Below are 12,071 nucleotides of genomic sequence, written 5' to 3'. Positions count from 1 at the left end.
GCAAGGGGATCTTCAAATTTGTGTGCAAGGCTGCCATGAACAGGTCATAGTTCCTTAATTGAGGGGCATCATAATTGTGAAGAGTGACCATCCATTGGGCTGCAGTCACTTCTAGGGCTTTGGAGACACATTTCACTTTGGCTGACTCTAAGGTGAAATCATCCCATATTCTTTCATATGATTGTGGACTTGGGCTAGGAAGAATCCCTACTCCTTGGGATCCCCTCTGTATTTTACTTCCAGTGGATGAACTTTCGGAATTCAGTGCCTCTGTGGTGCTACCTTCCTGGGGAGGTGGGGCTTAGGCTACTGCAGCCACTTGAGCTGGCCCTGGCTGAGCTATGGGAATTGCTGACAGAGCTTCAAAGGCTTTTGCCCCCCTTCTATTCCCCAGGGTCTTCGCATGCTGGCAATGCATATCTTTCTCTAGTCCTCCATCCCTCCAGGGCTTCATTCAAGAGATGCAAAGCTTGGGTCAGCAGGAGATCTTCTTGGCCTTCCTCCTACCACACAGCTTCTCCATGCCAGCATCCCGGATGGGATCTCCTCCGACTCCCAAGAGACTATTTGGGTTGGACCACTGGTTTATCTTCAATCCGCAGCCTTGCCAGCAGCTCAGCTTCCTCTTGAGTGTCAAGAAGTAGTGAGGTGGTGGTTCCAGCAGCCCACAGATCTTGATTGCTGGTTGAGTTAGACATTGTTTTCAAATCCTCTTAGAAAATAAAGAGGTAAATCTCCAGATGGGCTGGTAAAAACAGAGACCTTGTATAATGTCAGATGTGGCTCCATTCAAAATCCAAGAAAGAAAGTCTTAGATTCCATTTTTATAGAGAAAAGTACATTTATTGAATATGAAGTGGTAGCAACAAAAGAAATACAAAATCTGAGGCAAAAGGCATGGAAATTACATATAGAAAGTTATCCCAAGTCCCCACCCCCAACAATTCAAACTGGACACCCAATCTGAGGTGTGTCTAATGTCATAAGTGTTATATCTTCAGGTGGCGTCTTACACATCTGGTATACTAAGACGGTTGACCTTGGCCAAAAAAGATAAGTGGCTGCATTTGTATAGTAAGCAGGAAAGCATCCCAACTTTTACAGTTCATACAACTTCAACCTTCAGCACCTTTCCCCCCATGAAGCCCAATTATTCCCCCCCCCCCATTTCTATGGCAGCCAGAAAGAGTCCAGCAGAAGAAGAAATCTTGGAGGCTGACAGGAGCATAAATGGGGGAAATTTCTATGATCAAACTTTAGCCTTGCATGTCTCTGTCATGAGCTGCTCTCCCCTTATACACATGCACAGGTATTTTGTTGCACATTTCTCATAGTCAACTGAAGCAGTAATACCTGCATATGGAAACCAGGAGTGTAGCTGTTGATAAATTAGCCTTGTAACTCTGGAAAAAGATGATATAGCTTTACTAATTTTAAACTATGCAAATGAATAAAAATCAGAATTGTTTTCTCTTCATTAAATTTTCCCTGTTGTTCAAATCAGGCCTTAAAACAATTATATAACATTTGGGAAGAAAGATGCAGCCCAGCAAACCAGCACTAGAAGCTAAGATGGAAAATATCTCCACTGCCACCATGTACTTCCCTTGGTGCTCAAATAGGTTGGGACAAAAGATATCCAAACACTGCAGAAGAGCAACATGCTGAAAGTGATGAATTTGGCTTCATTGAATGTATCAGGTAATTTCCTGGCCATGAAGGCAACTATGAAACTAATAACAGCCAAGAAGCCCAAATAGCTTAGGACACTGTAGAACATAGTCACAGAGCCTTGATTGCACTGTAGAATAATTTCTTCAACTACTGAATCCATATCTTTTTCTGGGAAAGGGGGAGAAGTTGTTATCCATGTCATGCAAATACCTATTTGAATAAGAGAACAAGAAATGACAATGGAGTTGGACAGTCTCTTTCCCACAAGCATTCTCATCTTGGATCCTGGCTTGGTGGCCTGGAAAGCTAGAACCACCGTGACAGTTTTTGCCAACACTGAAGAAACAGCCACTGTAAAAACAATCCCAAAAGTTGCTTGTTGCAGGAGACATACCATCTTCTCAGGATGACCAATGAATAGGAATGCAGAAAGGAAACAGAGCAGGAGGGAGATGAGGAGAATGTAGGTGAGATTTCGGCTATTGGCTATGACAATGGGGGTGTTGTGGTTCTTCAAAAATATTCCAAGCACAATCACTGAGAGCAAAGAAAAGAAAAGAACAAAGAAGGCTAAACTGATTCCCAGAAATTCTTCATAAGACAAGAATGTCAAAGTTTTAGGAATACATGAATCCTGATTCTTGTTTGGATAGCTTCCTTCTGCACACAAGTAACAATCATTTGCGTCTGAAAAATAAAATGATTTGGCGGCCATTTCTAATATATAAAGTATATCTTAATAATATTATTTATGTATTTTAAAAATATTTAGAAATTTTTTACTCCCAATTCATTAAACCATTGTGTATTAGTCTGTAAATTTTAAGAATGTTGTAACCATTTAATCTGTTTAATGGTAGTGCTGTTGTATTTTAATTTCAAAACTTCTATGTGTGAAATCTTTAGAATTTGAATTCATTATATAATTCTCCATATAATCTATGCATTTGAACTAGATAGGATAATAATGGTTGCCTGATTTTTCTTCAGCAAGCCCTAATATATCAATATCTCAATCCCATTTAAAATAATGCACAAAATACTGGGCAAAAGGAGTCTTCAGATGTACCATACATTATTTACTTTATTTGCGGTCATAGACCAAAACACAAGTACAACAAAAGAAGAACATGGGAAAATTAATCGTGAACAATTGGTCACCAAAAACTTGACTAGGGGGAATTACAACATTCTCTTCTGATGGTTACAGCTCTTAAAAAAAAATTGAAAACCTAAAAAGTGATGTATGAAGAGCCATCCCTTAGACAATACAAGAACATAGGATCTAGAAGGGTCTGTTTCAAGGAGAGATAGTAACTTTGATCTGCCTGCATTATACGTAGGGCAATATAAAAGGACATGATCCACAGTTTCAACCTCAGCTCTGTCACAGGGGCATAGCCTCTCATTAATTGGGAGCCTCTTAAATCGCCCATCCAGTAGTGCTGAGTGAAAGACATTAAAGCGAGCTAGGGAGAAAGCTCTTCTATACTTGGGAGTGGTTAGAGTGGAAAAATAGGAAGCCATCCTCAGTCTGTAATTATTAAATTGGCTGAAGATCAGAGGGGAGCAAGTGTTGTTGACTCTGGCTCGTAGATATTTCAAGTCAATGTCCACAAGCCTTTGGACTACCCTACATTGGGCATCCTTAAGGCATCATTGGGCATCTCCCAGGGCATCCCCTGTAAAACCTAGCAGGTGTAATTTCTTCATCAGCTTCCTCTCCCAATGAGAAATATGAGAGTCAGCAAATGCCAGGGAGAGGTAGCTACCAGGAACTGCCAGAAAGAGCACCTGAAACCACCATTTAAAGGTGCTAATCCACACCAGTCTTCAGATGTATAAGATTGCATTTGGAAACTGCAACCATTGTGTGAGAAAATTCCTAGCATAATATTTCTTACCCTCCTTCTCTGAAATCTTCCCATCAGGGCAAGGAATGCAATCATAGCAACAAAAGGGCTCGCCTTCCTTGATTTTCTTGCTGGTACCAGGATGGCAACTTCCAGTGCATATAGAAACAGGCTGGGACTGAAACAGAAACAAAAAACAAACAAAGAACAATTCAGAGGTATCATATCAGTCTGAGTTAGAATATAATTAATAATATATTTTTAAAATGTGTATGCTGCCCAATTCAATGGCTCATAACCATCAAACTATGGAACTACAATGACGTTAATATAAATTTAATTTACAAAGTTGTTTAAATGGTGTCTTTTACTTATATATAATAACAGTCTTGGAAGGGACTTTTGAGGTCTTCCAGTCTAGCTCCCTGCTCTAGCAGGAAACCTTATACCATTTCAGACAAATGGTTATCCAATCTCTTCTTAAAAACTTCCAGTGTTGGAGCATTTACAACTTCTGGAGGCAAGTTATTCCACTGATAAATTGTTCTGTCAGGAAATTTCTTACTAGTCCTAGGTTGCTTCTCTCCTTGATTAGTTTCCACCTATTATTTCTTGTCCTGCCCTCAGGTGCCCTTTGGAGAATAGCTTGACTCCCTCTTCTTTGTGGCACAGGCTTACTATCAACAGTATTGTCTGAAGAAAGGTGCATCGGATTTCTAGTCTTTCCAAATATACATAACTGTTACTGTGACAATCTATGGTATTCTACTTTGCAACTATATAGTCCATTATATGAATAAAATTCTTATAATAGGCTTTATACTAGGTTCTATTTTTTGGCTGTTTTTAAAGATAATCTAGAATAAGATATTCATGACGCTGCCACACTGACCACATTCAATTGTGTTAAAAATGAGTGGCAAGCCATTTTTCTGGACTGGTATAGGATCTCACACTTGAGCAGGAGGTTGGACTTGAAGATCTCCAACACCCTTCTATTTTTGTTATTTTGTATTCTCAGAGATTTATTTGTAAATTACTGGCCTTCATTGACTATGATTTTAAAGCTTTCGCTGCTCTTCAAGGGGGTTTGGTGGCTCAATGGTTAAGACTTTGGCTTTGTTGGATGGAAAGCTGGCAACCCAGTTTGAGACCTGACAGGCTGAATCCCAACCTCACCCCAACTCCTGTCAACCTAGCAGTTCAAAAGCATGCAAATGCAAGTGGAAAAATAGATAAATAAGTACCAATTTTGTGGGAACAAAAAATGATGCGTGCTGGTCACATGACCTTGAAAATGTCTTCAGATAGTCTTGGTTCAATGACCTTGAAATGGGGAGGAACACTGGCCCATATAGCCACAATGACCAGCAGAGTTAAATCAGTAGGGACTCCCCCCTCCTTTTTTTGCTCTTCATGTGAACTTTACCAATTTCTATTTTTTGCTAGTTTTTTTTTCCAGTACACTTAATGCTCACCTTTTTTTCTCTCTAATGCATTCTTTTACAGTGGTAGAAGGATCCATAAATGGCAGTTTGTCATTCTTTACTATTTAATGTTTTTTTAATGTTTGATGCAGCATATCTTGATTCATTGCTACCAGACCAGTTTCAAAATTTTGAAATATTTTTTCTGATTCTTTCAATGTACAAAGGTCATATTCAAGGTTATTGTCAAGTTGTCCTGGCGTTGTAATTGTTTTTTCCTGGAATCTTCTTTCAGGTTTTGTTTTCTCATGTCTAATCATGGTACGTATCCTCACCTTTTGACTTTAATAATCCTAACCATGGTTTTTTCCATATAGTTTGAATAATAATTTTGTTATTGGTTATGTGGTTTTGGCGTCTTGCAAACACCAGTGATAGAATGCTATTGTTGTGATTTGATTTAACTCTGGGTGATCTCATATCTATCTCATACCTACTTTAAGGATTGCTGATGGAAGCATATGAAAGTGATGAAGGTTGAAAATTTTCCAGAACTTTAAGGAATTGAGATATTTAAAATATTGAGCTGCTTGGAGAACATATACCAAGACACTTAACTAGCTAGGACATTAGCAGAAATTCTGCATTGATCTACCTATTTAAATATATCAATGAACCTCCATTTCAAGATATGTTTTATGTGATCATATCCCATATCCAAAGTCTTTTTTGGGATAAGACTGTGTTGTACCATATTTTGCTGGGATTTAATTTCCTGGGTGCAAGAAAGGAATCAACAAGGATCCATGGGACCAAGCACTGATATAGGAAATTCAAGTTTACACCCATGGTGGGATTCAAAACTTTTTTACTACCAGTTCTATGAGCGAGACTTGGTGGGTGTGGCAGGGGAAGGATACTATAAAATCTCCAGTCTGAGATGGTATTAGCCAGTTCTCTAAACTACTCAAAATTTCTGCTACCGGTTCTCCAGAACTGGTCAGAATCTGCTGAATACTACCTCTGGTTTACACACATTAAACAATCTCATACATATGAGATCATAAATGTTTGGGCAGATTTATCTCCAGGTAGAGTGCTAGAGATGTACAACATTTTCTTTTTAGACTTTTCTTAGATCAGGATTAGATAGTCTCCAACAGAGTTGGGCTGCTTGTTTCAGCCATCTGCATGAAAAATGAGCCATCAAATTACAATTTGAATTAATAACCATTCAAAAATAGTTAAAGCAGACTTGATTGCTCAATTTCTGTCTAAACATTTAGTTCAGAAATTGGGGTGATAACATAATAAATTTGGTACGGTTGAAATTTAATTATAAATATTAATCCTGAAAAAGCTTTTTGTATGTGTTACTGAAATAACCAAAGAACAGATTCAAAAAAGAACCAAATCACTATCTTCATTCAATCTATAATTTATACATTAAAATTTGAAGAAAAGAGTATATGACAGACCCACAATTATGGAATACAATATTTAAAAAGCAAAACTGCAACTATTTTAAATAAACAGCCATAATGATGTGTTATTGTAAGTCATCATGAATAATTCAATTGAAATTTATACTATAGAAAAATGAGTTCTAGTTTTTTAGAAGAATATGAAATGTCTTTCTGTCTGCCCATCTACTTATCTATCTACTTATCTATCTAATTTATTTCACAGTTCAAGGCAACTCTCAGTAGCTTATAACAACAACAAAAAAGCCGCACAAACACCTGGCAATTATAAAATAAAAACAGATTAAAATTACAGAAATGAAAACTAACCAAAAAAAACCCAAGTAATTGGAGAGGTGGGGTGGGAGTACCTTTTCTGTCAGTGCACCAACGACCTCCAACCAATAGCTTCTCCTTCAGTACCCCATACCAGATTTTAATGCTTTTCCTAAAGATGGTTCCACAGATATCATATCAAATATTTTATTTCATCATAGTAAATAATGAATTCAGAAGAAATCCAGCTGAAGCAACAACTTGGAGACATTATTGATTGCATTATAATACGTGTTCTTATTTGATCAGGTCCGAATTATTCAATTTATGCATCTAACTACAAAATAGTTTTGCTATAAATTTCACAGAAGTAGAATCCCACCTGGTTAAACCAATTGTGCCAGGTTATGACATCTTCATTTATGGTGAATATTTGGTCTGAAAAAACTTCAGGGTTTACCCTCCCAACTTTAACTCTAATAAAGGATTCATTAGAAGAAACAATCCAGTTCAGTATATCGTATCCAGCTATTAACTCTCCATTGTAGTCAATAGAAATCAGATCCCCAGCACTGTTATTAAATGAGAGGCCTTTTAGAAAGGAGTGCAGCTAGATGAAAAAGCAAAGATAAAAGATTAGAAAGTGGGGCTTAATTTATGGGGGAAAGTCTAAGTAAATTTGGTGTAGTGGAAATCAGAATAGAATAGAATAGAACAGAACAGAACAGAACAGAACAGAACAGAACAGAACAGAATAGAATAGAATAGAATAGAATACTCATGAAGGTAAATATACTTATATATAAGACCTTACTGGGTGAATTAGGTGTTCAGCAGAGTGCTGGCATGAAAGGGAAAATGTCTCTGAATCTAGTTGTTTTGACATGCAATGCCCAAGAAGACAAGTTGAAACAGTTTATGTCTAGGATGTGATGGGTTAATCCATGAGGATATGATGTGGTTAATCAAACCAGAGAACCTTGTGTCCCTTCCAGGGATGGGAAAGGAGATTACAAATTAATTCCTTAATTGAAATTATGGGCCTCATTTTCCTTTATACAAATATTTTATTTTCTTCATGATCATGCCCAGGCCATTACCTGCCATGAATCTTGATTTTGAAGTTTATTTTTATTTTCCACTGACCATTGGGCAGATCTAGGTGAAATCAGGGCATGCAATGCATGTGCTGCTGCATAGACAGAATTATAAATACTGTAGCTGTAACCAGTCATACTCTTTTCAAAAAAAGTTACAGGAAGATCTTCCAATTTCTCTTCTCCTGTGCAAATATCACCAACTACTTCACCTACATTTGAAGTTTTGAATGCACAAACAAAGGATTGCTGCCAAAAATCCTTGATAAATCCATCTTCTGTCATGGAAGGATTTCTACTTTCAGAAAATGACTGGAATCCTGGTGGGTCATTAGCATGAATTGTGAAGGACAGAGCACCATTCATTATGTCAGTATCCCAATTTCTTTGATATACATGTGAGTTGAGCTCCATTTGTGCTGTAAATATCCACACTTTACCTGTGACAGTATCTATTATGTTTTTTCTTGATAAATATGCTATCCATCTCAGCCTTATCATAATATAAGACTCTCCAAAAAATATCAGAACATTAGCATTGCTATCCATAACTTTATCATGTATTTCTGCACCACGGTTGAACAAGTCATAGATTTCATGAACTGTTGTTATTTCACCAATTCTCTCTATATATGAAAAACAGATGTTGTGTTGGGAAAATAATGGAACAATCTTTTCTATAACCTTATCTCCATTATCATTGGCTATTACAACTATGCCCATCCATGTCCACCCAAAATGGAGAATCAGAGACAGAATCCCTTCATATTGAAGTCTTTCCAATGGGCTCATCTGGAAGAAAAAAAGACCTGGTGTTTTATAATTCATGATGGGGCTAGAGCCATAGATGAGCTGCACAGGATTGAGAGCAAAGGAAAGAGATGGAGAGAGAGTCACATTTAATTGTTATTTTCAAGATTTTAAAAAACATAATACATTCATACAGCAATAAAAGATATGCTTATGTTGATGAGCAAAAACTTTTATTGCTGAAATTATAACAAAAAGACAAATATAAGGCTAAAGCAAGGACACCTGTTAGAAAGATTGGAGTAGTCCAAACAAGTGTCCTCTTTAATAGAGAAAAAATAGAAAAAAATAGAGAAAATATTAACTACCTATTTGGGCAGACTATGCATTTTTTCATTCACAAATAAGCATGTTTTGAGCAATTTTAAATCCAGTGTAGTGCTTTCAGTTGAACAAATGAATGAACAAATGATATTTTATGATAGGTGCCAATGTCTATTAGATTTAGGCTTTAAGAGAAGTACTTCAGGAAATGTGATTTAGATGATATTCTGACTGTTGTATTTTTTGTATGTCAGAAATGTGTGTGAGAGAGAATATGTGTGTGTAATTAAGGCTAGTTGTAATTACCATTGTCCAGAACAGATCACTTCTCTTTTTGTTATTGTGAATTTGGTTGGCATATTTATGTCCATGAAGGACTCTAAATAGGAAAATTCTGAATTGAATTGAATCTTAAAATAGCCTTTGTTCCTGCAGAAATCTTTGCAGGTCTTTCAAAAGCGCTTGGACTTTGAACTGTTTTGGACAGTCTTTCCCAATTCATATTTCTTGTATTTTTTCTACTTATATTGTGCATGCTTTGTATTGTATATTTTCTACATAAGCCTCCAACAGTAGCTTTGCTTGTGGCTGCATAAAAATACATTTAATCTATCAATAAGATATTTATTTTCTGCAGGAGCTGCAGTTGATGTATACTGTATTTTTTTTCCCTTTCCCCTTTTTTGTAACTTCTTCTGTATCTAATTTGTTTATATATCCCTAAAATAATGTAATGTACTTAACCAAAGTTTATGTGCAATATCTTTGAGAGACTAAAGTATGCTGGAAGACTTTTTGCTATTTGGACTATAGAGTTTTAACTCTATTTCCAGTGACTGAGGTAAAAACCTCCATGTCATTTAATCAGAGTGCCTATCTTTCATTCATGCTATAATAGTTTCTTTTGCTAGGTTAAGATTTTCTAGCTTCTCGTTGTCCTTGTTTTTTTAAAAAATGGTGTAAAATATTTTAAAAGAGAAGAACCACACAATATAAACTGTTACTTAGAAGAATGTCAATTTCTGCCTCTAATTTACCAGATGAAATATAGAAATTCTAAAAGTCAGGTATGCTCTGTTTCTCACCTGTGGGATCTTATAGATATCCAAGAGATTTGCAATGTGAATAGAGGTTTTAGCGTCTAGTCCCCCAATCACTGAAGTCATATGATTCTGAATACCACAGATATAATTGGGAAAAATGTTATTCTTGTTGTAAATCATTAACATTGTGGCATGGTTTGTTTTCTGTGCATTGAAGTAACTGTCATAGATGTTGAAACCAAGAGTGACATTGGATAAGATCTCTGAGTTTTTATTGATCTCCTGGACTGCAAATGCTAGAGCCACAATATTTTGGTAATATTTAGGAACCAATCTGAAATTGAAGATAAGTTATCATATAAAATTGTAAATGATATTTTAAAGAAAAAACTATTTATTTCATCTCCTGCAGGGGTGGGATTCTACCAGTTTGCACCTTTTTGCTAGAACCGGTTGTTAACATTCTAAGCAGTTCAGAGAACCAGTTGTTAGAAGAAATTACCAGCCTAATTCTGTAAGGAAGACAGGAATGAAACATTCTGGTGTTGCTTACAGAAACTGCCTCTCCGTTAACCCTTACTACATTCTTGGCAGGACTAGACTTCCTGTCTCAGGAACGTCTCTGGAGTTTTTTTCCCTTCCTTTGCTGATACTTTGCTTGTGTGGAGTGATCATTTAAAGTTACAATGGCACTGAAAAAAGTGACTTATGACCATTTTTCACACTTATGACTGTTGCAGCATCCCCACAATCATAAGAGGCCAGGCGAGGAGATGCGTGCCTCAATGTGAGTGATATTGAGTTGGCCACACCCAGCCAATAACATGACCACCAAGCCATGCCCACCCAGTCACATGACCACCAAGCCATGCCCACCACCTAAGCCATACCCACAGAACCAGTTGTTAAAAAATTTGAATCCTACCTCTGATCTCATGTTATAAATCTCAGTATATTTATTTTTATTAGCACATCCATGAAGCTAATATAATGAAGGTTTCATAAAGTAACTTCATACTATATAATATATGAAAACTTAGCAAACAGTATTTTATATATGTAAAATACTTATTTATGCAAAATATCAACTTTAGTGCAAATAGCTACATCATCCATGTATTTTTTCTTTATTTTTGGTAATAATGTTGTTCTTCGATATGATATTACATATTCATAAATTATATTAATAATAACTATTCACATCATTAAAAGTATGAAAAAATGACACATTTTACTACAATTATCTCAATGGTATATAAATCAAGAGGAAGATAACTACAAGGAAGAATATGTAAAAATCTCAGAGATGACACACACCTTTGCCAGATATATCTATATAGAACAGTAAAAATTTCGGTAAATTTTTCCCCTTAATATTCTGGCCCAGACATATCATTAAACATTGAAAACTTGCTGGTGAAAATAGTGAAATCTATAAATATCGTCAATGGTTCAATACAATTTTAAACAGAGTAGACTAATTGAATTAAGATCTAGTAGCAGTTCATAATGTTAGACAATGTGGAACTAAGCATAAAATCCTTACATAACATCTTCAATCAATGGTGATGATGGGACTTTGCTGAAATCTGGGGTAGGATGCAGGAAAATAGCTAAGGTGATAATGCCACCCACAATGACATCACCTGGCTGACAGTATGTATGATATGGATCCTGAGGACTTTGAACTCTACATTTTATATTATGTGATTTAGAAAATAGGAGATTAAATAATGCTTGTGAAACAATTATTAAAGCTAACATTGTTGAATGTTAGCCAAATCTTTCCCTAACATCTAAATTCTTCTTGCTTCTTTGATGATAGTGATATTAGTATTCTAGTAACAAAAGGTGATTATAAAGCAAATCTTGGAAAAGAGTAAGAAGCCTCCACAAACTGTGTTGTATACTTGTAGTGTTTTCATTCTGCCCAACATGAAAAAAGTTGCAATATTTATAATACTCTTCATGTTTTGAAGTGCTGTATCTGGTTGAACATAAACAAACTAACCTCCATTCTTTCAAAATTAGATAGTATGCAATTGCTGTATAGATCTCAAGAGAATTGAAGGAAACATGTTTTGACTAATAAAAAAATGTTTCTATCTCGTTTGAAAAGAAAACACTGAAAATGAATGAGATTATTTTTTAAACAATACTCAAG

General features: G+C 36.0%; 1 pseudogene across 1 annotated transcript; it reads right to left on the bottom strand.

The window, feature by feature from the left end:
• Positions 1-1,457: 1,457 nt before the first annotated feature.
• Positions 1,458-11,803, bottom strand: LOC113451434 (vomeronasal type-2 receptor 26-like; annotated as a pseudogene). The gene is made up of 6 exons (XR_015740251.1): positions 11,454-11,803; positions 9,950-10,241; positions 7,794-8,642; positions 7,076-7,303; positions 3,579-3,705; positions 1,458-2,361 (listed from the first exon to the last, which is right to left on the bottom strand). The product of XR_015740251.1 is annotated as a vomeronasal type-2 receptor 26-like (transcript).
• Positions 11,804-12,071: the final 268 nt, after the last annotated feature.

The sequence above is a fragment of the Pseudonaja textilis genome, chromosome Z (assembly GCF_049901715.1).
Source record: "Pseudonaja textilis isolate UNSWEBS1 chromosome Z, rPseTex1.2, whole genome shotgun sequence".
NCBI classification, from domain to species: Eukaryota; Metazoa; Chordata; class Lepidosauria; order Squamata; family Elapidae; genus Pseudonaja; species Pseudonaja textilis.
The sequence above is the reverse complement of the archived record's forward strand: the minus strand, read 5'-3'. Positions and strand labels throughout refer to the sequence as shown.